This window comes from Hoplias malabaricus, chromosome 8 (assembly GCF_029633855.1).
Source record: "Hoplias malabaricus isolate fHopMal1 chromosome 8, fHopMal1.hap1, whole genome shotgun sequence".
Classification (NCBI taxonomy): Eukaryota; Metazoa; Chordata; class Actinopteri; order Characiformes; family Erythrinidae; genus Hoplias; species Hoplias malabaricus.
In genome coordinates this window covers 33,832,368-33,857,020 of record NC_089807.1, presented here as the reverse complement: position 1 = coordinate 33,857,020, position 24,653 = coordinate 33,832,368, and the positions used below count along the sequence as shown (strand labels likewise).

The 24,653-nt window shown below is 38.8% G+C and overlaps 2 long non-coding RNA genes across 2 annotated transcripts; one reads left to right on the top strand and one right to left on the bottom strand.

The window, feature by feature from the left end:
- Nucleotides 1-1,080: 1,080 nt before the first annotated feature.
- On the bottom strand, nt 1,081-5,698 carry LOC136705802 (uncharacterized). The gene is made up of 4 exons (XR_010804090.1): nt 5,582-5,698; nt 5,189-5,299; nt 2,771-2,802; nt 1,081-1,811 (listed from the first exon to the last, which is right to left on the bottom strand). It is a non-coding gene; the product is annotated as an uncharacterized lncRNA (long non-coding RNA).
- A 5,106-nt stretch (nt 5,699-10,804) lies between these two features.
- Nucleotides 10,805-14,841, top strand: LOC136705801 (uncharacterized). The gene is made up of 3 exons (XR_010804089.1): nt 10,805-10,877; nt 11,381-11,595; nt 12,480-14,841. It is a non-coding gene; the product is annotated as an uncharacterized lncRNA (long non-coding RNA).
- The last annotated feature ends 9,812 nt before the right edge of the window (nt 14,842-24,653 follow it).

The window sequence follows — 24,653 nt, the reverse complement described above, 5'->3', positions numbered from 1 at the left end:
CAAACTAGCCATTCATGAAACCTCCAAGCCACAGCAGACGGTGGTGCAGCAGGTAGTGTCGCAGTCACACAGCTTCAGGGACCTGGAGGTTGTGGGTTGAAGTCCTGCTCCGGGTGACTGTCTGTGAGGAGTTTGGTGTGTTCTCCCTGTGTCCGTGTGGGTTTCCTCCCACGCTCCAAAAAATACACACTTTGGTAGGTGGATTGGAACCTCAAAAAGGAGTGAGTGTGTATATATATATATATATATATATATATATATATGTGTGTGTGTGTGTGTGTACACCCCCTCCAGGGTGTGTTCCTGCTTGGGTAGGCTCCGGACCCACCGTGACCCTGAACTGGATAAATGGTTACAGCTGTGTTCAGTCCCAAAGATAAATTGTTGCTGTCCAAGGAAAAACATTTGGTTAGTTTGTAGTTTACTACATCATTTGAACACAGCACTCTGTGATGCATGGATCAATTAAAATGCTTCAAATTTTTTATTTTTTTTGAACGGTGATGACAAACAACACATGAGCAACACAAAAAAAAACAGTACATGATGTGTAAACAGCACTTAACTTTATTGCTGCCATTGTTGCAGTTTCCGAAAATTCCGGTTCCAATTAGTAACAGTGTTTTGTGATGTCACCAGCTACATTTCACAGGGGTGTGCTGTGCTAAAGCAACCAGGGACCAGATCCCAAAATGAGTGTAGTGCTGAGGCGAGCTGAGTAGGTACCATGTAGTGTAAAAGCGCCATTAGTCAAATATACATTATTTAATTTTGAGATCAAACTGAAAACAGAGGTCAGATAAATATAATCAATGTAACAAACACACTCATTTGAATTCTGAGAGATGAAGAAGGGCTGGAGAATACCTGTGTAAACATGAATTACAAATTTTGCTTTTGCTGTATACAATTATTATAACTGACCCTCAGGGAAAAGAAACCAGAACAATTCAATATGTAGAACATCAGGTTAGTTTTTTTCTGTTTTTTTTTTTTTTTTTTTTTTTTTTTTTTTTTTTTACTATAAATGTACTTTAAATTGTTGAAATGTGTTTGTCTTCTGGCAATTATGACCTTGGAAAATAAATGAAATATTTCTCCTCTCTGTCTCCTCTAAACAATGCTGGACTTACATGTTTGACACTCATTTAAGAAGGAATCACAGAGCAGTGAAAAGCAGAAATGAACAGCACGCCCACTTTTACAGACAAAACAGTGTAGCAGCCCTCAGGGTCAGTTATGCCACAAGGCTGAATCAGGTTCAAAATATGCCCAAGCTGTAAGTCTTGGACACAGCATGACTGGGAATAAATAAAGCTTTTAATTAGTGCCTGTAGTGCTGGGATCTATTAAATGTTTATGTCTATTGAACGTGTCAGGCAGCCTCAGAGCTATGGTCTACTCTAATGCTACAAATCAATCCATAACTGAACAAAAAACATGTGTGAGAGAGAAATCATGGACACTAATATTTAAAGAAGCAATTTGTCATTTTTACAACCAAAATTTTTTTTTTTAATTCTTTAAACAGAAACTTGCTTTTTTGTGCCTATAGAGAACTGGCTTTTGATCCACGGAGCGGGTCCCCGGTATTGTGGCGGCCATGTTTTAACAGTGATTGTACAGAATCTCTGATATATCCAGGGGAGTGTGTAAAGAAGAATCGCTGGAGAAAATGGTTGATTGCTGCTTCAAATGCCTGATATAATGATTTCTGAGATAAGATGGCAATGTGGGTGATGGTCTCACTTCACTGACAGTGTTGTTTCTTGCCTTGCTCTGCAGATTTCTCGGTCTGGAATTCTGCCGAACTAAGTGCCAAAAAAATAAAAAATAAAATGCTGCATGCTAAATACAGCCAAAAATTCAGTCCCCACGAGCCCTCCAACATCTGATTAAATTGGGAATTTCATTATAATACACTCACTGAGGCACTCAGCAAAGCAAAGAGAGTTACAAAGAAATTCGGAAATGTTTTCTACTCTCAGTGGTTTTGTAATTTTTTTTATCATATGTCATAGGTACAAAGAGGCTGATACAACTATCTTAGAAATGTTTATTTAAAGTGGCTGGTGCCTGGAGAGAATGAACGTATAACGCGTAAGAGGCGTGTGTGACCTTGACACTAAGAGTTACCATCTAATGTAAACACTGCTACATTTCCTACTGAGTGGGAATTAAATAAATATATTTAGTTCACTTTTCAGGAGCATTTCCTGAAGAGATTAAATTATTAAACATATATGAATCCAACCAAATACCCAGAAAATCAACAGCAAATAAATGAATAACAGGACTTTTCCCAACACATAAGCCATATAAAATAGACCTGCTACACTCACTGAAAAACTATTATTGTGGGTTTACACTCAAGAGAATGTCTTAGTACCTGTGGATCAGACACAGCAGTGCTCCTCGAGTTTTTAAACGTTTTAAACGTGTCCACACACTGTCTACTCTGTTAGACACATACCTCGATAGTACACTTTGTAGATGTAAAGTCAGAGACAGTAGCTCAAATGTTGATGTACAGTCTGTGTTGGGGGCCTTCTAGTCCTTCATCAGTGAACACAGGATGCTGCCCACAGAATGCTACTGACTGGATAATTTTGGTTGATGGACTATTTTCAGTTAAGCTTTGACATGCAGGGCTTTAAAATCTCTAGCAGCACTGCTGTGTCTGACTCATGCCAACATAACACACACCAACATACCACTACCACATCAGTGTCACTACAGTACTGAGAATGATCCACCAGCCAAATCATACCTGCCCTGTGGTGGTCCTGTACGGGTCCCAACCTGTGAAGAGCAAGGTGAAATGGGGTTAAGAAGTCATGCAGATGGACTACAGTCTACAAAGTGCCCCTGTACTATCAGTGGAGCTTATGAAATTGACAATGAGCGTGTGTACAAGGTAGTAGTTCCTGATCCTGTGACCATTCAGTATACATTATGTATATAACATTAAAAAGATATACACCTTGCTTTGTGAAGAAATGAATGTACTGTTCTTTCAAGGTACATATCCAGAATTTATGATCACTGCTGCACTATTGAAGAGGCCTTTACACTCTCTGTACATTTAGCCAACAACAATAGACCTGTACTTGCTTTGTACATCACCAAAGCTGTCCCCAAGCAGCACTTAATGCTTTCATATTTCCACTGTGAGAATACAAGCCGATGCTATAGGTCTGCAACGAGGTGTTAGCTGTTGAGTAGATGTTAGTGAGCAAATGAAAGTAAGCTCCCATATCCCCTCAAGAAATAGCCCAGACCTAATTCCACTGTTTGCATTTTGGATTGTCATTCTTTCATTTATCAATCAATTATTCATGTTCTGTAACCACTTCAACTAGATCAATCTTGTGGTGTGTTCTTTTAAAGCTGTTACAAATTGCATTTACGTAGTCTGTAATCCACTGCAAAGAACTGTTTTTGCTAATATGTTTAAATGAGTAGAAAAAAAATGATCAAGTGATGGATTTATAACCTTTGCAGGGTTCTTCACACTCACACATCTCTTGAACAAACATATTTTTTATGGAACCAAAAGTGGTTCTTCTATGGCATCACTCAAAAGAAAACAACAAAAACAAAAACCTCTGTAGCATGTTTATTTTTTAAAAGTGTAGAAGACTTTATGTTACATGAGCTGTTCCACAGTTTAGATGCAGCCACTTAAAATAATCTATAACCCCTGAGTTTACTGGCAGCTTATCCAATTCAAGGTCACAGTGGGTCCGCATCCTACCGGAATCACTGGGTGCAAGGCAGGAACACACCCTGCAGCAGGGCACCAGTCCTTCACAGAGCGACGCGCTCACACACACACACACTCACATCTATGGACACTTTTGAGCCGCCAATCCATCTACCAACGTGTGTTTTTGGACTGTGGGAGGAAACCGGAGCACCAGGAGGAGACACGGGTAGAACACAATAAACTCCTCACAGACAGTCACCCGGAGCCGGACTCGAACGCACTACCTCCAGGTCCCTGGAGCTGTGTGACTGTGACACTACCTGCTGCACCACCCTGCTGCTCACGTGAAAATCAGTTATGAGTATAACACATATGAGTAAAATTATATTTATTCTATTTTTAGTTTTCAATATAAATCACCCTAGATTTCTATACCTTCCAGGGTGTGTTCCCACCTTGCGCCCTGTGATTCTGGGTAGACTCCAGACCCTGAATTGGATAAGTGGTTACAGACAATGAATAAATGAATGAATGGTAGATCTAGCAATCAGCTTTACAATTACCTGAAAAATAAATAAATAAATAACATTTAATCTTTATTCAAAAAATGCCTTTCTACAGAAGCCTTTCTTCAAATTTGGGAGAAGGTAATAATCACTCTGGGCTAAGTCCAAGGCTGTAGGTTAGAGGACTAATGTCCTGCAAACAACAGTCATGATGCTCAGCTTTGTTCAACATATTCATGTTCCACAGAATGGTTTACTTTTTGTAGCAGCTGCAATAAAATGATAGAAATGAGCCAATGTTTTTGTTTACATCTCTTTAGAAAGTGTCACATTCTAGAACTATTATAAAGTACCTTCAAGATTAATAGATTAAATCCATACATAGAACTCATGGTGGTTTTTAACTGCATGGGTCAGGCTCTATTTGACTCGACTCGGCACGGCTCTGCACGCTTAAAGCTTGTTGCTTTTCCACTGGCCCAGCTCCCCCGTGAAAAACCACAACGGCAGCGGTAAAGTTGGGCACTGTTTAATCATCATGTATTCATGTGTTGTTGTTGTTTTTTTGACTGAGCACAGCTCCACGACCCAGTTCTCACAGATAAGTTTTCCTTGTTGCACATTTGGCTTTCGCTGGAGATTTTCAGCAGTCATCGGCCCAAGGAGCATACAAACCTCTTCAAAACACCTCGAGGTAAAGTTACAAGCTGCCATTGTCTGATGTTAATGTTACAGCAGTATGTTTACACACGGGAGCGATTCCCTCCAGTCCACCTTAAATGCAGCCTTTAAATTACTCGTTTTTGTCCATTTTCACATGCTTTATACAATTGTTATGCTCTTTAAACGTTGTCTATAACTGATAACCACATCTCACAAACTTTTGCTGCACTCAACTTCACCTTCGTTGTGCGCATGAGTTCTAAAATAATTCCCAAAGAGCAAAGGATCAAAAACATCAAAACATTCCCACCTTTTGTTTTCGCATCTTTTAGACCAAGTATCCTTCTTGATTTCTCTTTCTCCAGCGCACCTTTGGAGAAATGTCCTTTTTTTTGGTTTGTGGTTCAACTGCTTCTTCATTCTATATTACTCATAGAAATAAACATTTAAGAGGTAGAACAATGTGGTATTTCAGAAAATAGCATTTTGCAAAAGTTGCATAAATACTTAATAACAGTACTATTCAATTCCTAAATAATTCATAAATACATTTTTTGATTTTGCTGTAATTTCATTGTTAGTGACTCTAGCAAGAACAAAATTAATGATTATAACAAGGAAACAACATAATTCTAAAATGAACATGTAGAGAAGGATTTTGTGAAATACTGTTTGATGCAGTAGTTATTTTCATACAAATTACCAGCATCTCCTCTAAATCAGCCATTATTTGATCGATATCAAGCTGTAATTCCTCCTCCATTCTGTCCTCTTGTGCAGGTTTATGAGATTATCTTTTTTCAGCCATGTTTTACACCTGAGGGTCACAAAATAAATTACATTTTAAATTTAAATATTTAAGTAGTGGTTTTTATACAACTTTCTACTTGTGAACTGCATTTAAAAGAAATACTGTATTATAAAGCCTGGTTAATTTTCCAAGGGACAACAGCTGTTTATATTTTAAAATGTTTGTAATGTGAATCTTGATTACTCACATATGAAATCCTGAGAGGAGATGCTTAAAATTCGCATTCACATTTTAAAGTGAGGCAATAAGCTAATTTCAATGTCAAGTTTCATGTCCTAAGGTAATAACCATTCTGCATAACGACATTCAACAATTAATGGGTAAACCCTGATGTTGTCTTTCCCAAAATTCATTACTTAAAATTTCACAATTTATACCAGCACTTCTAAAAAACTGTTGTTTTCACTGTGTTGGCTATAAATGGGTACAAAATTATGTTTTTTTGTTGTAATTACACAATATAACTTTGCTCCGATTTTTCACACTAAACCTTAACTGAAACGTCCACCTGACAACACAGAGTATAGAGTGTTTAAGTGCATGTGGGAAAGAGGGTTGTTATAGTTTTGATTCAACAGGTTGAACATTTTAAATATTAACTGTGATTCTGATTCTGTCCTATAAGCTGCGTCAGGGGCTTCAGGAAGTTTACAGGGTTGGGGTAGTCTCATGTGATTAAATATATACTCTTCTCACTTTCACTACAGATTGAGGGGAAATGTATTAAGAAACATGTTCAGTTAACATTTGTTAAATTAGTTTATTTTCTCAACTGATAGTAACTGCTGAATCTGAGTAATAGCACCTCTTGAACTTCCTGTAACTTCAGTCTTAAGTTAGCATTACTCAATTAGTTTGAAGCAACAAATTACTTCAGTTCTTTTGAGTAGATTCAACTTATTACTGTTCTTTTAACAGAGTAAAATCAAGTTCACACACCCAGGCTGGCACCAAAATGTGATATACCTGATTCAGCTACAGAAACATATTTCAGTGCTACACGTAGGATATACATATATTTATTGATATATGAGATAAAGCACATTACTTAATAAAGTCCCAGCTCGTTGCATTAGGTGATTTAGAACATAGAAGGAATCCAAGATCATCCAAGAATGCAATTCTTCCAAGAAAAACCTATTTCTACACTACACTGTCTCTAGTAGAGATCTTCACTTAAATTTTCTATTTGTCTAAGACTAGGATTAATCTACTTCTGGGAAACCAGCCCAGAGAGTTAGAACATTAACCCTTTGGGCTCGACAGATTCGCCAGCATGTATAATTCAAAGTTTGTATTAATATCTTTGATGGTACAATTCAGAAATATGATTCCAACATTTCCTGAATGTGTAGAGTCTGTTCTTTTGAGTGCATCTTATTGCAAGATTGTACAAGACTCACATATGGAGCTACACGGCTAGGAATAATGGTTGCGAAATTTGTCCTCTGCCACACACCGTATCTAACTAGTGGATTTGTGTGTCCATCATCTGCCAAAACAATTAATCTACAAGAGTAAAGGTATGTTTTCACAAAAGAGATATGAAGAATGTCTAAAATCAGACTCCTGCTTTTCAGGTTTAGGGCCAGATTATCTCTTCACACAGTGCAGTAGTTTCACATGGGCTTCATTACAGACAGAGCTGAGATTGTTCTGAAAATTCTGACATGAAACATGTGGGTATTATGTTATGTATCATTGCTTTAAAAGATGCCCTTAGACCCCAGAGGGTTAAAACACAAATTTACATCAAATGATTACAATTGGTCCATTTCCACAAAAGTGTCAGGTAAAATCCTATAACACTAAAGTTGCATATACTGTGCATTTCTATTCTGTTTTTGCATTTGTCGGCTTGTGTGAACTGAGAATGTACACATACACAGTTTATAACCAAATAACATGAATGAGTGTTTGCCATTAATTCACCTGTCTGCGTACCTATCTTGTACAGTAAGAAACAGATAAGAGATAATGAGAATATGACAATTATTTGTTTAATTGAAAAACATAAAAATGGCAAACACTGCATTTTTAATTTGTTGGACCAGTGTTTGTATGTTACTGCTGGTTTGCAAAACAAGTAGCTAAACTTGTCGAGACAATGTCATATGCTACTGCATTAATCTTGGCACTAGAGTTGCTCTTAGATCAGAGACGTAAAGATATATACAGCAGGAGCCTACAACTACCATGTAACGCAATGGTGGGGAAATATCTGTTTCTCAAACACACACTTAACCAACATTTAATCGCCATCTGTTCTCTGTGTTAGCCAACTTCAAGGCATCATTACGCTACCAACTAATCACTGCTGAACAAACACGTACATGCAATACTGTTATTATTTTACTCCATGAATGATATTATGAAAACTGTAAAGGAATCAACGACCTTACCTCAATTCAAGAAAGGGGCTTAATCAAATTTATACAAGGCCTACTCCAATTGCAAATAATTCTAAATAAATGTATGAATGTAATGGCCCATGTTATAACCATAGCTTTACAAATATGAATTTTAAAATATATCAAGGAACAGGCACTTATCCTTATCCTTTTTCATACCAGGTTTTTTTCCGGTCATATCACACATTCTTATGACTACAGTAGTGAATAGTTTGGCAGATTCATGGGATCTGTGGTTTTAATACGGATAAATATATACAGACTACTTTTCATCAACTCTCAACACATACGGGCTCGTTCACAAACACGTACACACGCACACATACGAGAGCACAAGAAACAAACGTACAAACGCGAGCAAACGTACGTACATCCACTACACGAATACATGGACACGCGTAAATGTACACACACGCAAACAAACGCACAAGCACGCGCAGACACACAAACATACACAGCCATAGTCTCGCTGTTACCTTAGCAACCGAAGTACGCTGTTAATTTTCAACACACTGACGGAGCCAACTCATTAGCCACCAGGATACAAAACGTACGTGAAGCTACGTATCTGCTCAGGTGACGCCTGACGACGATGCATGCAAGACACGTAGCTAATTTAAAAAGTCACTCATACGATTTACATACAAACACGCAAACAAAACAAAAGTACAAGCAGACACAGGCGCATTTTCGCACACGCACAAAATTCACACATGCGCAAACCGAAAGTGACTATGAAAACACGCAAAAACAAAATAATGTCCACCATACACACTAAATGATGTTATTAAAGTATTTTAATAGGGTGACCAGACGTCCTCTTTTACCCGGACATATCCTCTTTTTTAGATAAATGTCCGGCCGGAATTTCACAAACGTCCGGGATTTTGTTTTTCTAGAGCTTACATAGAACTTCGAGAAGCGTTTCGTTCACAAACTAGTCCCGCCCTCCCCTACTCCGATTGGTTCGCTTGAGTGAGAAGGGGGCGTGGTGAAGTAGCCTAAAATCTTCTGATTGGACGGTCTGACTGTAGAGCTACGGTTATTGGTCGATAACCTTCTCTGTAAACATTTAATTGGTCAGTCTGCACGTCAGGAGTCCTTGTTTACGTCAGGCAAAGCTCATGTACCTACCCCCCCCCTCCCCCATGACGTTTGTCCTCTTTTTCACCATCTCAGCTCTGGTCACACTCGTTTTAAGTTAACGTTACATGTGAAGTTGAGTGCAGCAAAAGTTTGTGAGATGTGATTATCAGTTATAGACAACGTTTAAAGAGCATAACAATTGTATAAAGCATGTGAAAATGGACAAAAACGAGTAATTTAAAGGCTGCATTTAAGGTGGACTGGAGGGAAACGGTCCCGTGTGTAAACATACTGCTGTAACATTAACAGTGAATATAAGTTGAACACAGCGTTGAAAAGTTCAGCACACATTTAATAATTCATACTAATCTCATATAAATATGTAGCATTCATTACTAACATGACATAAATATATTACAAACTCGCTCACTTGCTCACTCCTGCTCCCGTTAAGCACGGTGTTGCACTGATTAACGGCCTACTCAAAACCAAACGTGTGGAACTACGATAAAAGTACAGTCTAAATGTTACATTTCTAAAGAGATTTATTTTTTCAAACGATTCTGCTCCTCTTTTCCTATTAACTTATTTCCTTCCAACAGAATATGTATTTATTTATTTATAAATGCGCAACAAAATGTGTTGTTATTATTATTATTATTATTATTATTATTAATAATAGTAAATAGAAGAAGAAATGCTGCCAAATCAAGCTAAGCAGTACGGTATGAATGTTATAAGTATACTTAATTATAATATAATATAAGTAGTGTCCCAAATCCAATATTTAATTAATGCAATTTAAAACTCGGTTTGGCCACTTTTTAAATGTACACTGAGAGCTAGATGTAAGCTGTTTGAATTTTGGTAATGAATGAATGCCTACTGAATGTGTCCCAAAAGGGAGTTGGTTTCAAATACCTTTATCTCAATGCTGCCTTCTAAGGCCCTACATAGGCACTAACAGGTCAAGGCACCCACCTTCAAGTTTCAGACACAGCCATAGTCTCACTGTTACCTTAGCAACAGAGGAACGCTGTTATTTTTCAATACACTGACGGAGCCACGACATCTTTCACATTCCTGTAACATAAGAAGAGCGAAGGTGTTTACAATGTACATCGTTACGGCCACAGAAACACACTGAACTTTTTATTTTGCTAGCGCCAACTCATTAGCCACCAGGCTACAAAACGTACCTGAAGCTACGTATCTGCTCAGGTGACGCCTGACGACGATGTACTGCAAGACACGTAATTTAAAAAAATCACTCATGCGATTTAATCATTTAGTCAGTAGACAGCACGTCTCGTTCCTCGATATGTCTAGGTAACAGGTTATGGGAACCTTTAGTTTGGTAGCACACAATCTGCTCCATCCACCAGACTAAACGATATAGCTTCACCTGTATGTACCAGACGCTACGTTACAGGAGGCAATAGTTATCTAGTTGCTTTGCTCACTCGAGAACTGACAGTCATCATGGGCGCTCCCAAATTATTCTAAACGTTAACATAAAATTAACTCTGACGATTAACAGCTTCAAAAATCCTAACGTCAACCAGAGTTTCAATAGAAAAATCATTAGTGTGCGTTACTCTTTAACACCCCCTGTGAGATTTGTTTCTGAAATCGGCACCAAAATGTACCAGTCAGTACGTATATATTGCTCTGCAAAAAAGTGGTCAGAGGTACGTATAACCTCAGCTGAAACTTTAGTTATTTGAGCTGTTTCTCATAAAGTGAATTATCCTGAAAAACACCATGATGTATTTTAGGGCCATTGTTAACACTAGAATCACTGAGCATCACAGCGACCATTTACAAAAAAACTGAAAATGTATGATTTAAATGACTTGCACCTAAGTGCATTATTTTTAAATTTACATTTTCCACCGCGTCCCAGCTTTTGGAAATGGGGATGTAGGAATATTTAATAATAACATTTACTGCTTTTGGATAAATGTGTTATGTTGAAACTCCATTGCTCTTATACCGTTCCAGTTGTAGCCTTTAATACAGTGTTTTGTCCACATCAGAATGATATCTACAAGTAGAGTCAGTTCCTTGCCAGTGGCATGATTTGTTGCTGGTATGAGTGAATGAAGCAAGCCAGATAGATAATATAACAGTGATAGAAATAGTGTTGTGTTTGCTAAAAAATCATTTCTTCACATTCAATGCTTTTCAACAGGACACAGATGCACATGGAGCAGTCAGTTATTGGGAGTTTGGTGTCATCACTGAAGATGTGGAGATCCTCCATGTACTGGCGAACATCGCGCTTGACTGTGCTCTGTTGTTTGGCCTGAAATTGCCTCAATCTTCACTACCCACAAGAACTGAAAAACACCTTTGAAGTGTTCCAAAAGATCATCATGAACCTTGATGCAAAGATTATCACCAAAGGTTCAGTTCCTAATGCTTCTACAATAAATAGTTTTGCAAGAGGGACCAAAAACACTTTTTAACTGCCCGTGTGCATTAATGGCTCTCAGACATATATGAATTGGCTATACGTTGTTGTTTTCAAAACAAATTCTCCGAACGACTCAAATGCTTATCCTGGGGGTGTTGAATGCTTCCTGTAAAAAAAGTTAGATGGAAATTACATGTTCATATTAAATAGAAGTAGACTGAACTATATTTGTACTTGTTAATGGAACGTATTGTATATAATTTGTATTAAACGTCGCTAGTAAAAACAAAACTGAAGCTTGTTGCACAAAAACAAATACATTTATTTTAGTGAAGGTCAATTAAATTGAACTGACATTTTATACATGCATTCAGTCAACAAATGTAGCTTTGGTTGAAGTAATTAAGTTTATATTTGCTTTCTCTTCTCCATTAGTTTAGATGGAAATGTGTGGCTTAATTAGATTACGTTATTCCAACGATTTATTTTTTTGAGTGAACCCACACCCAGAGAATCGGGCAGCCATCCCCAGTGCCCGGGTAGTGTTTGGGGGTTCAGTGCCTTGCTCAAGGGCACTTCAGCCATGGATGTTCCTGCCAATCCTGAGGATTGAACCAGCAACCTTCTGGTACCAAGCCCAGTCTTCTAACCATGAGGCCAAGGATTTAGTACCTACGTGGCATGTGTTGAACCCAGCGCAAGCAGGGACTGAAAAAGTACCTGGTTCTAGGGGACAGGCACCAGATTTGCCTGGTAGAAAAGCAATTAAGAGTCGAATTTAGCAGTATTAGGTTCCATACAGTACCATTACTAAACGTTTGTATATCTCAACTTAAACTGATTCCTTCATTGCTAAATAACCCTTTATTTACAGTATCTGGTACAAAACAGCTGCTGAAGTGGAGCTTTCCTGCCTGTGTGACCCATTGAACTCTGAGAAAAACCTGAGGAGAAGCTTGTGTGTTTGACAAAGGAAAAGGCAAGAGCAACCCAGTGGTACACCATCAAACACCACCTGCATATCACCCTCACAGATACACAACGTATTTCAGTTCAGCCAGCTTTGATTTTTATGACTTAATCTGTCCCTGACCTTAACCAGCACTATACAAAGCCCTCCTCTATGTAGATCTCTAACATGCAGGATGTCTTCAGAGCAGTAAATACCTCACTGGAGTCTGATTAGGAATATTTACAGCAAGGCTTGGCAACATACTGTTGTTAACATATGGAAGCCATAATTTGACGGCAGAGTGGCTTGTATTTCCCTCTGTGGTGCGGTAACCTTGACATGCCTAAACGTTTTGTGAGCTCATATGTGTGTGTGTGTGTGTGTGAGTGTGTGTGTGTGTGGATGTCCATCCTCCTCTATGAGGCCTTGCCTGAGACCTTGAGCTTTGTTGAAGCATGAGAGCAGGGATTCTCTGTGGTCTGGGAGAGAGGGCTGAGAGACCCTGAGAGATAAGATACTTCCCGGCCATCAGAGAACGCTGTGTCCCGAAGCTTCAGTTTCTGACGTCCACAACAAGTCTTCCCTGAGGAACGGGACTTCAGTGGGCCTTAGCCCAAACCCTAGCCTCAACCTTAGCCAATCACACTTTACACTGTCAGGGATCCGCCCATTGCCGGTGGATATTGTTTACAGTCGGCTTGTTTTGTGCTTTGAGCTTGTTTCCGGGAGGTGCAGGTGCTTGTGGAAGCCCCCAAATGAAGGAGGAATGAGAGGAGGAGGAGGAGGAGGAGGAAGAGAAAGAAGGAGGAGGAGGAGGAAGAGAGTGCTGAAAGCCAATGGAGAAAAGAGTTACTTTGTCTTCCTTAAACATCTTCAAGGTCTCTGGGGAGGAATAAATTCTCAAGAGAGTGGTTCCTGCAAGGAGTTGGCCCTAGTTTCTGGGAAAGGTAAGCATATTTCATTTGCTTTCTCTCTGTTAGCACGCAGGCTTTGGTATTTAGCTTGATTCAGATTCAGTCTTCTGGGTTTTTGCTGATAGAATTATTCCCTTAAGCTCAGAGGAAACAACTCTCAGCTGAATTGATATAGTTAACTGAACTAACTGTGATAAAACCGTTTAGAAAGTATAAAGGCAAAGAGTAATTCAATTGTATAATAAGGGTTTAGTTATGACATATTTATAACTATGTAGTTATAGTAGTATTACATAAGTGCTTTTAAAATGTAATATTCCAAGGCTGAACAGCAAACCTACTTGTTTCTCAGCTGTGCCTTTGCACCATAGTGGTGTTAGAGAGTCTCTAAACCGTGTTGTCAGTGTCATATTATTTAAATGTAAATACAAACCATGTTCTGGAGAGAAAAATGATTATAAATCTGGGATAACTGTGCCAAATTATTGAAGAAGAAGTACAGTGTTTTCCATCTGAATCTCTGTGTGCGTACTGCATCAGACAAGTCACTGGGTTTTTCTGGTTGTCATATTAACAATGCAGAATTTAGGCACAAATTAATTTTCATGTTAAGCACAGAGATGCTCTGCTAATACTGTTTTGATTTAAAGTTCTGCAAATGAATAGTGTTCTCTTCACCCCTCTCTCTGTCTCTCCAGATCTGCGGAGGTGTGCTCCGGCCTCAGTGCTCGCTGTTCCTTTTTCCTATGCATATACCTTTTTGAGATGTAGCATTAAAGAGGCATAGGGCATGGGAAAATGGGGCTGTAGAGGTGTTCCACTGACAGTTCTCACCTCCATTTCCACCATCATCTCTTCTAGAGTGCAAAGGACTGAGTGAACTGGGTTTATACCTCCTCTGGGTTTTTATGCTCTGCCAAATTTAGGAACTCTCTCTGAATCCATGTATTACTTTTATCTGTGTTATTGTTTTATCATTCTTTTTTATTCTTTGTATTATGATTTTTTTGTGGAATCCTGTGAGTGGTGATGGTGTGATCTTGTGAAGAGTGAATTCAAACACATTGCCATCTCCTGCCTGTAATAATTTAATAAAGCCTCTGAGTGGAAAGCATTCCTAAATGTGTTTGTAGAGTCATTCACTGTGTAATTGCAGCATATGATTATATATTCATCCAAGAGTAAAGAATAAACTTTATTTGTAAAAATGTAAACACATTACATGCATACATTTCAGTTTTGATAGACATTTCGACTAATATTTACCTTATTATTTATAGCTGGCTCTGAATAATTAGCATTAAGATGAATAACTCATAACTCATAAGCCTTTAGTGTAAGAGGTTGACGTGTACCTTCTCTTGAACTCTTAAGATAATTTTTCTTTTATTATTTATTACATATGAACTTTATTTTTGTTGTTGTTTTGTCAAAACTACATAAAAAACAGTGAAGTTTTGCATTTCAGTTATGATCAAGTACAAGTGTTCTTTGTTGAATTGCAATAAAAAAGAAATAAACATGTCAACTTAGGTATTGCTGTATTAAGCCATTATGACATAGTTATCACTATGTAATTATAACAGTGATGTATAAAAACTTTTAAGGTTTAATGCACTGAGGCAGCATTTCTCAACTGTAGGGCCATGGTACATAAATAGCAGAGATTAAACACAAGGGTACCCTGGAGTTTTGTGTCAGCTAATTGTAGTGCCATCTTGCCCCGAAAATAGGTTTGTGAGTCTTCATGGGTGAGTGGAGTGTAAGCATTATTCATGTTTGGTTATATTGTAGTATATAATTATGTAGTCTCAGTAATGGTATGACAAATTTATGACATATTTATAATTATATAACTACAATAGTAATGCTTAGGTTTATGCTCTGGATGATTTAATATTTGAGCTGATTTGCACATAAAAGCACAGGGTTGTAAATCATAAATGAATATTAGAAACTGGGAGCTGGAATAAAAGGCAGCAATGGGAGAGAGGCTGGTAAAGACACAGATACTTAGAGTATCTACTTATGATGTTTTAGATTTCATGTGCAAATAAATAAATAAATAAAATACATACAAAAGCCATCCTGCTGTGTGTAAAGATATTTCAGTATCAATGTTTCTCTCTCATTCTCTGTGAAGTGGGCTTTGGGAGCATAAAGGACTGTTGCTGCTGCTGTAGACAGATGATAAATGCATATTTGGTGCAGGTACCAGGGGATGAAGTCCATGAGTATCATTATATTGAATCAAAGACAAACGGGTGCCCACTCACTGCTCCGCTATCCCTGAAGTGCTCATTACAGAGGTACTAGGAGAAAAGAGAAACATTTAGACACTGCTGTCCTCATCAAATATGGAGGAGATCCCTGCGATCGATAGCCTGTGTACAATAATCTTGTGGCATGAGTGGAACAGGGGAGAAAGCAGTCGACAGGGATCCTCCTTGAAAGGACTGAACGGGGCAGAAAGCAGCTCAAGGCAGGAGTTCAGCATCTGTGCACTACACCAAGATGCAAACTGATTACAGTCATGCATTTGTTTTCCAACAGAAGTGATGGTTCTGATGAGGGAATCTGACACGAGACGAAACAGCACTACACATGCAGCTGAGCTATGACAACAATAAAGACCTATTTGACTGCAGAGTAATACACTTACACACAACCTTAGCGTAGCGTTGGGGTCACAGTGGACCATGACTGGGTCCCTTTAGAACCTGATAGGAAACCAATGTAAGAGCATTCCCAGGATTCATAAAATGTGTACTAAATATAACAGACACTCGTAAAATGTGTAAACTCATTCACATGGCTGCCACAGATGCACTTGAGGTAATATCCCTGCCACATATCTACTCAAGTACAAGGTCCTGGGGTCATTCCACGATTGGGGTCACTGTGAGGCGTTGTTTCTAAATGGGTTTCTTCTGGGTGCTCCAGTGTCCTCCCACAGCTTAAAAAAAAAACGTTTGTAGGTTGGATTAGTTGTGTGGAATTGTCCATAGCTGTAAGTGTGGGAGCATGCGATGCCCTGTGATGGCCTGGCATCCTGTGCTGGGTGTGTTCCTGCCTTGCACCCAATTAGCCCTTTTCCACCACTGAGAAAAATCCAATACATCCTTAATCAGCCTTAAATGTTTCCTATCTCTAAACTTAACCCGAGCCCCAACATTTAGAAACAGCAGTTGTGTGCTTGTGCACTCAAAGATATTTGACAGTGCTGTTTCTGTAACACTTCTTCAGTTGCGTAACAGTGAGTTTGTTTGGATTTTGTGAAATAGTGCCACCTTTGGACAGGAGCTAACTTAGTGAACATGAAATATCTATGAGATAACGTATCATAACATAACGATGTTACAAATATCCAGAGTATAATATGTTCTGGGTGGCACGGTGACGCAGCAGGTAGTGTCGCAGTCACACAGCTCGAGTTCGAGTCCTGCTCCAAGTGACTGTGAGGAGTTTGGTGTGTTCTCCCTGTGTCAGTGTGGGTTTCTTCCGGGTGTTCCGGTTTCCTCCCACAGTCCAAAAACACATGTTGGTAGGTGGATTGGTGACTCAAAAGTGTCCGTAAGTGTTAGTGTGTGAGTGAATGTGTGAGTGTGTGTCGCCCTGTGAAGAACTGGCGCCCCCTCCAGGGTGTGTTCCCGTCTTGCGCCCAATAATTCCAGGTAGTCTCCGGCCCCAGCACGACCCTGAATTGGATAAGCGCTTACAGACAATGGTTGAATGAATGAATAATATGTGCTAATTCTTAGAGGTCGTGTAGATATAAAGAGCTGTGTTTGTGTACAAGGCTGATTTTTTAGTTTGCTACATTATTTGAACACAGTAGCTGACCTTCAAATTGTGTGGAAATTTCACAACCGATATATCAATAGAAATACAAATAATCTTTTTGTACTGACTTCCAATGAAAATTATGTAGGTTTCTTCTTTCTTCTGTAAAGCTACTATTTTGGGGATAAATATTTTTTTTTGTATAGTGACGGTATGTATACAGCCCATAATTTATGAGAACATTTAACAAATATGAATTCATATCTCATTTTTATAATGTAGCACTTTAAATGAGAGTGCATTCTTCTCATTATAACATAATATGAGATAAAGATGAGATCCAAATTCATTATCATGGGATGTTAGGTCATAATAACAAGTCGTAATTGAGTTTTAATTATGTTATGCTAAGATATATTTATATATCTAATATAAGCAAAACCTGTGTGTGCATATAGTGTTTCAGATATGGACCCAAATGCATGATACGCTGCTATAGCGCCACCATCCGACATCTTAAAGTACTAGTACCTGTTATTTGTCTTCCTAGCACCCTATGTACCAGCCAAGAGCCTTGTGTGACCCTTTATTTATAAGAGATTTAACACACTAAAGAGCACAGCTAATGGTGGAGGGACTGACCCTGTTGTGTAGCAGAGAAAATGGCCAGTCATGGGGCAAGTGTGTTAGAAAGTGGAGGTCAGTCTGTGTGGTCGTAATTTAGGAAGCCCTCAGCTTGAGGATAGAAACTGTTCTCAAACCCAGTGGTCAGTGTCCTGCTGGCCACCCATTAACACATTTAAAATAATACTCTTTGTTGATATACAGTACCAGTCAAATGTTTGGACACACCCACTCAGGGAGGGTTTTGGGCCTTTTCCACAGTACCAGTCAAAGGTTTGGACCGCTTCTTGATCAATGGTTTTTCTTTGCTTTTAAGACATTAAAACTATGAAGGAACACACATGGACTTATGTAGTAAACAACAAAGTGTTAAAAAAAAGAAATTGTTTTATATTTTAGATTTTTCAAGGTAGGTTCCTTTTGTTTGATGACAGCTTTGCACACTCTCTGCATTCTCTCTATCAGCTTCATGAAGTCGTCACCTGGTATTGTTTTCAGTGAACAGCTGTGGCCTCGACAAGAGTTAATTTGTTGAACTGCTCACCTCCTTAATGTGTTTGAGACCATCACTATCGTCGTGCAGAGGTAGGGGCTGGTACACAGTTCTATACAGTGACTAGCCCTAGCCCTATTCCACCAATGACTAATGAGAAGTTGTGTCCAAACGTTTGATGGGTACTGTATACTCAGTTTTGCTGTAGGTAATTACAGTGTCGTATATGGCACTGTTCTAATACAATGCGTTTTACGTATGAAATGGTAACTTTCCAGGAGAAGAAAAGTCAAAGAAACAGAACGTGAAAAATAATTATTCCTTTACATTTTGGAGAACATCTATTGATCATGAACTTTGATAAATAAAATGTAAAAGGAATATGGGTTGTTCAAAATATTACAAACAAACATGGAGCTATGATATATTTGCCATAAAATAGTAACACACTCATTTGTAGTCATGTCTAGAACAGTAAACACAGAACAATGATCGTTTCAGTGGTAACTAAGGAAAATGCTGGGGATGAAATTACACTAAACCTAATACCAAGAATGCTTCATATTTGAAAAGTAATGAAGAAACCTAAAGGCAGAGAATGTATTAAGAATTTATTTTGAACAGAGCTCTTGTATATTATTTATTATTTAATAATTTTTAAATTAAATAAAAATTCTTATAATACCTTCTGGATTCTAAAAGCTAATATTTCAGTCATGGCTATGGACAAAATATGTGTGTGTGTGTGTGTGTGTGTGTGTGTGTGTGTGGTGTGTGTGTGTGTGTGTGTGTGTGTGTGTTTATTCTCTGTGACTGTAACAGTGTGCAGAGTTGTCCTGTCTGAAATGAGAAATATTCAAATACTCCTCAGACTTCTGATTATGCAAAACACCTTTAATACATAACTCCATACCCCTAACCTCCTCTCTGTTTGTAATCCATCTGTAGCAATGAAAACATCAAACGTACATACATTATTGTCACATGTATTGTTAATGTTATATAACAGTCATAGATTCTTTATTATATCATGATATAGGGTGTTTATATTTCCCTGCATGTACTGTATACACTCGTGCATTTATAAGTCCCACTAATTATATTTAACACTAGAAAGGCAGAGACAGTCATTTTGACCTTTTTAAAATTTTGAGATATAATAACTTTCACGTAATTAAACCCCCATGTCCAAAGAGCTGTGACTTTAATTATTCATTCATTCATTGTCTGTGACCACTTATCAAATTCAGGGTTGTGGTGGGTCTGGAGCCTACCCAGAATCATTGGGCGCAAAGCGGAAACACACCCTGGAGGGGGCGCCAGTCCTTCACAGGGCAACACAAACACACACCTACGGACACTTTTGAGTCGCCAATCCACCTACCAACGTGTGTTTTTGGACCATGGGAGGAAACCAGAGCACCTGGAGGAAACCCACGCGGACACGAGGAGAACCCACCAACTCCTCACAGACAGTCACCCGGAGCAGGACAAGAACCCACAACCTCCAGGCCCCTGGAGCTGTGTGACTGCGACACTACCTGCTGCACCATTGCGCCGCCAGACTTTAATTATATTAGAGCATATTTTTGTCTAACATTGTTTTGAAATTAATATTACAAATCACAAAAGTGTTCTGAGCACATAAACCAGGAAAGACCAGGTCATTTTCATCGTTTACATTATGATTGATCTCTCGTCTCCCCAAGGCAGCTGTTTTTATTGCTCTTCCAGTGCGTCAGTCGTTGCCTTGACAACGTGGCTATAGTTTACCTCAGAAAGAAAGCATCCTGTAAAAACTTTAAGCTGTTGAATTAGCTACAAAAGACTGAATCATTTTGTGCGAATCACATGAAAGCAAAGAATATGAAAGCAGTACTCTGCTCCACTCCACCATTTAAGCATTATGAATATATTTAAGTGTTATTGTTCTTTATATCTGCCGGTGATTTGTAAATGATATTTGTTGTAATAGTTTTTATTTCACTGTAAATCTATATGTATATATACATGGGTGTATGGGGGTGGGGGCTCTGGGTCTGTATTCGAGCCAGATGTAAATTTAAAACATTCTTTCTTAAACTTTCGACCGTCCTTTACTGGAAATAAAATTATTGGTTGATACGGCCCACTCTCAATAAAGTTCAGACAGTGTGCTATGCCATGAATTGGATCTTGTTCTGATGCCTGCAGTGAGCAAGTTGAAATATAGCTAAGCTCTTCAAAATGCTGAGTAGCTGGGGTCGAGACAGGAGCAGAAGGGTGTGTAAGGCGGGTAACTGGCACCTCTGTGAAACTTGTCTGTTCAGACTGTGGTTTTCCATCACAAAAATGGCTTTTTAAAGAAGCCGTCGTCCAGTGTACTGGGTCGTTTAGCCACTTCTATTCAGCTACCAATGCGCCTTTCTCCGTATGGCTAATTTCTAGGAAAACAAATCTGTGGCCAATCTATAGATTGTTACTATTCGGTTGCACCCCTTGTGTTGCTCTGTGATGGGAATTGTTTTATGGCTGTAACAAATGGCCCACATTCCCAAAATAAAGTGATTTAATGAAAAATTTGGGGTGTGGGTTGCGGTAGAGGGGCAAATGCCCCACCTTGCCCCCACCCCTCCTCCCAGATGTCGCCCATGTATCCGTATATTGCAATAGTATACCAACAGGTACTGCACATTAAACATAATCAATAAATACATAATCATTAATACAAATGTATTATTGTCTTTCTGACATTTTATGTCAAAATTAATTTATTTATATATTTATTTATACTGTATGATGTCATCAATACGCATGCAAATATTGGACATTCAACATTACCACGGTGCATGGTTCTAGTATTTACGGAAACCTGGCCATTCTAGTGTTAATACATGTAAATTATCTACACACACACACACATCCTCACAAACATAAAGAGGTCTTAAATAAACGTGTTTAAGTTTGCTTAGGTTCCTGATATTGATACAGGGGCCGTCATGGGACCACAGGGTTTCTGGCCCAATCCCCTGCACTGACAGCTGTCCCCTCCCTACGTCTCCTCCCTCAGCATCTAAGGCAATCTTCAGCAAAGCACTTTCACCCCAGAGGCTGTGATGGCAGCCCGCTGCTCCAGATGTATGTGTGCTTACTGCCCTAGAGCACATATATATATATATATATATATATATATATGTGTGTGTGTGTGTGTGTGTGTGTTCACTGCCACAGGTTAAAGGCGGAGGCACAATGTGATTGGCATTAAAAGCTGGCACTTTTGCTTGTTTGTACTTCTGTGTTTATTTATGGGCTGCAGCTGACCTCACAAAGTAACACCTTATTGGGGACTAGTTAAGGCCAGACGTGACCTCATAATGAAAAGGTCTGGAGATATCCTTGAGAAATGTAGAGCTAGTTTGGACCAAGACTTTTAGTTTGTTTCCTCATTTACAGAGAGCTGTATACAAAGAGCATGTAAACAGACCAGAGAGCTAGCAAACTGTGAGGAAACATTCTCTGAATTTTGAAAAGTCCCAGTTATAATCAGCACATATTGTACAAATTCTGGCAATGCTCCTGTATATGTTCCCTTTGAGATCAGCCTGAAATATTACTAGGAATATAGTTCAAAATGACTGTTGGCATAAAAAGAGAAGGTGTATGTGGTCCATTGTTTTTCTGCAAACCTGCACATATACTCTCAGAAAAACAGTCACTGTGGTACATATGTAGTGCATATAGTTAGGGACCTTATTGGTCCATATTCTACATTAATTGTAGATTTGTAAGTTGTGCTGATTTCATATGCTCCATTTCCTCTACAGGACATTTGTTATATTTCCTTGTTTTGTTATATTTTGTTAATTTTACACAGTTCTACAATTAACATTTTCAAATATTCCCTTCTTCTGGAAAGACAGTGTAATGTACATTTAGGGAACACAGCAGGCCTCTAAAACCACAATTGTGCCTTTAATGGTACATTTACACTGTTTGTACCTCTTTTCTGAGCATGTAAGATCACGTCCCTATGAGAGTTCATGTTGAATGCCTGAGTACTTTTGTAACATTTTGACTGCATTTGTTTGGAAATGATAAATTCCCACAAAAACACCTTGATAATGATAGAATCTTGATGAAATATAATAGAGTATTAGGTACCTAATAGAGAGTGGTGCCTATCCCTTTATCCATTAGCTTTGTTGTAACAAAGGTAAACTGACTGTTACTACACTCAGGACAGACTCTCTTCGCTGATGGTTGACAGTCTGTGGCTCCACTTGGTCTGGGACCTTGACAGTTACCCAAAGACACTCTGCAATCACAGCATAATTAACACATCCTCTGTTGATCCTGTAACCTCTCAGATCAATCACACCTCAAACAGAAACAATCAGTTAGCTTTTCCATTGTGGTAAATTGGTGTTTTCTCACATACACAAGTGACTGTACTTTACACTCAATGTCTGATTCACAATCTGTCTGAAGAGAAGTGTCTGACTGATGGAGGCTTGAAACGCATACAATGGGAGGGTAGTGCCTCCCTGTGGTGACACCCACTAAAAACGATGGCTCGTGAGTTCAGGAGAAACTTGTTACTTGACTAGTCTACTGCAATAAAGTGGTGAGTAGAAAACAAATAATAGAGTAAAATTACACAAGCTGTGGTATCATTAGGTTGCATGTGACGACCCTGTGTAAAATAACCTTTCATATTGAGGAAATTAAATAAAAATGTAGGTGATGTTTAAATAATTCTCATATTTCTTTCAAATGTTTAAGTCTTAATTTAGATGTTAAAATTAAAGAAATTATTTTTGTTAACATGCTCTATTCCCCTTGGTCAGACAGTAGGAGGAGTTCGGGTCGTGTCCCTTCATAGTGCACATCACAGATAATAAAACTAATAATTCCTCACCCAGACAGTAATTAGACACTAATTCGAAAGAGAAATGTAAACATTATAGCTGATTAAAAATGGTTCTAAACATACAATGCACAACATGAATGCAAAAAACTGTTAGTTTATAACCGACACTGTGCCCTACGGAAAGCGTAGAGAGACATTTAGGATTTGGACCCCGGCTTCATTGCAACAGTTTCAGTCAAAAAGGACTACTTCATTAAACTTTAAACCAAAGAGAAATAACTGTTGTGATAAAACATTATCCTCCTAGAATGTATTCCCCTCTCAGAGCGGAAGTATAGGGAGATCAGATTATTTACCCTGTAATCAGCGGGAAAAATAGACCTATTTAAAATTCGACCTATTAATATTGACAAAGCTAATAGGTGTATGTTTGCCTGTGATGTCATGTTTCCTATTTGTTCTTGGACAAACATTTGTATTGTTTTCGACAAAAAATAAATAAATAAATAAATAAATAAAAAAAAAAATAATAATAATAATAATATATATATATATATATAATATCATATACATTTTGGCAAAATTGTCCGGCCCCAATAGTTTGCAACAGTACTAGCACTACTAAATAAAATAATAATAACAACAGCCAAAAATTGTGTCGGTTGAATGTGTGTGCGCGCGCGAGTGTGTGTATGCAGGTTTCCCGTCAGCTCTGACTCTGTGAGTTGAGGAGGTCTTATGACTTGTGAGTGGAGCTCCATCACTCTAAAGAACACAGTTCCACCGTTCCAGTGGACATTATCAAATATCTGTTCCTGTATCTTTAATAAGTTAATTCCCATGCTGCTTAAAACAGCTGCACGTGAGCTGAAGGCCACCGTGCTCAATGCACAAATACCAAACGTCGGCAGGACGTGTGTGCACCCTCCTCATGTTCATCATAGCAGCAATGATGACGAGGGGATGTCAGTTAATAAGAGTGGAGGGAGATGACAGAGGATGTGATATGGGGCTAATAGACAGTGAAGGTAATAGAGGGCAATTAATAGAGCCGGGGGGTGGCAATTGGTAAAAGGACAGACTTGGTGGCGCCAGGGTTTAGCGCCTGTGCGGTGGGTGTGAATTCTGCGTTTGAAACCCAGCTGTGCTGAATGGACGTCGATGATGTGGCGATCGCGGGAGCTTTGATGTCTCTTTGAAGATGCAAATGGCCAGAAGCGCGCGCCGCTGGGTTCTGTCGCAGTGGATTTCCCCTCAGGAGCAGCCTCGCGGAGACGAGCTCACGGGGACGCGCAGCGCGCCGCCGACGAGCTGCAACATCAGCGCTTTCACACTCAGTATCTAACACTGGCGAAACATAAAAGTTAAAAATGAAGACAGTGAGATCCTTCTCTGACCGCTTTCCTATGAGTCAGCAGCTTTCCTTATTGTTA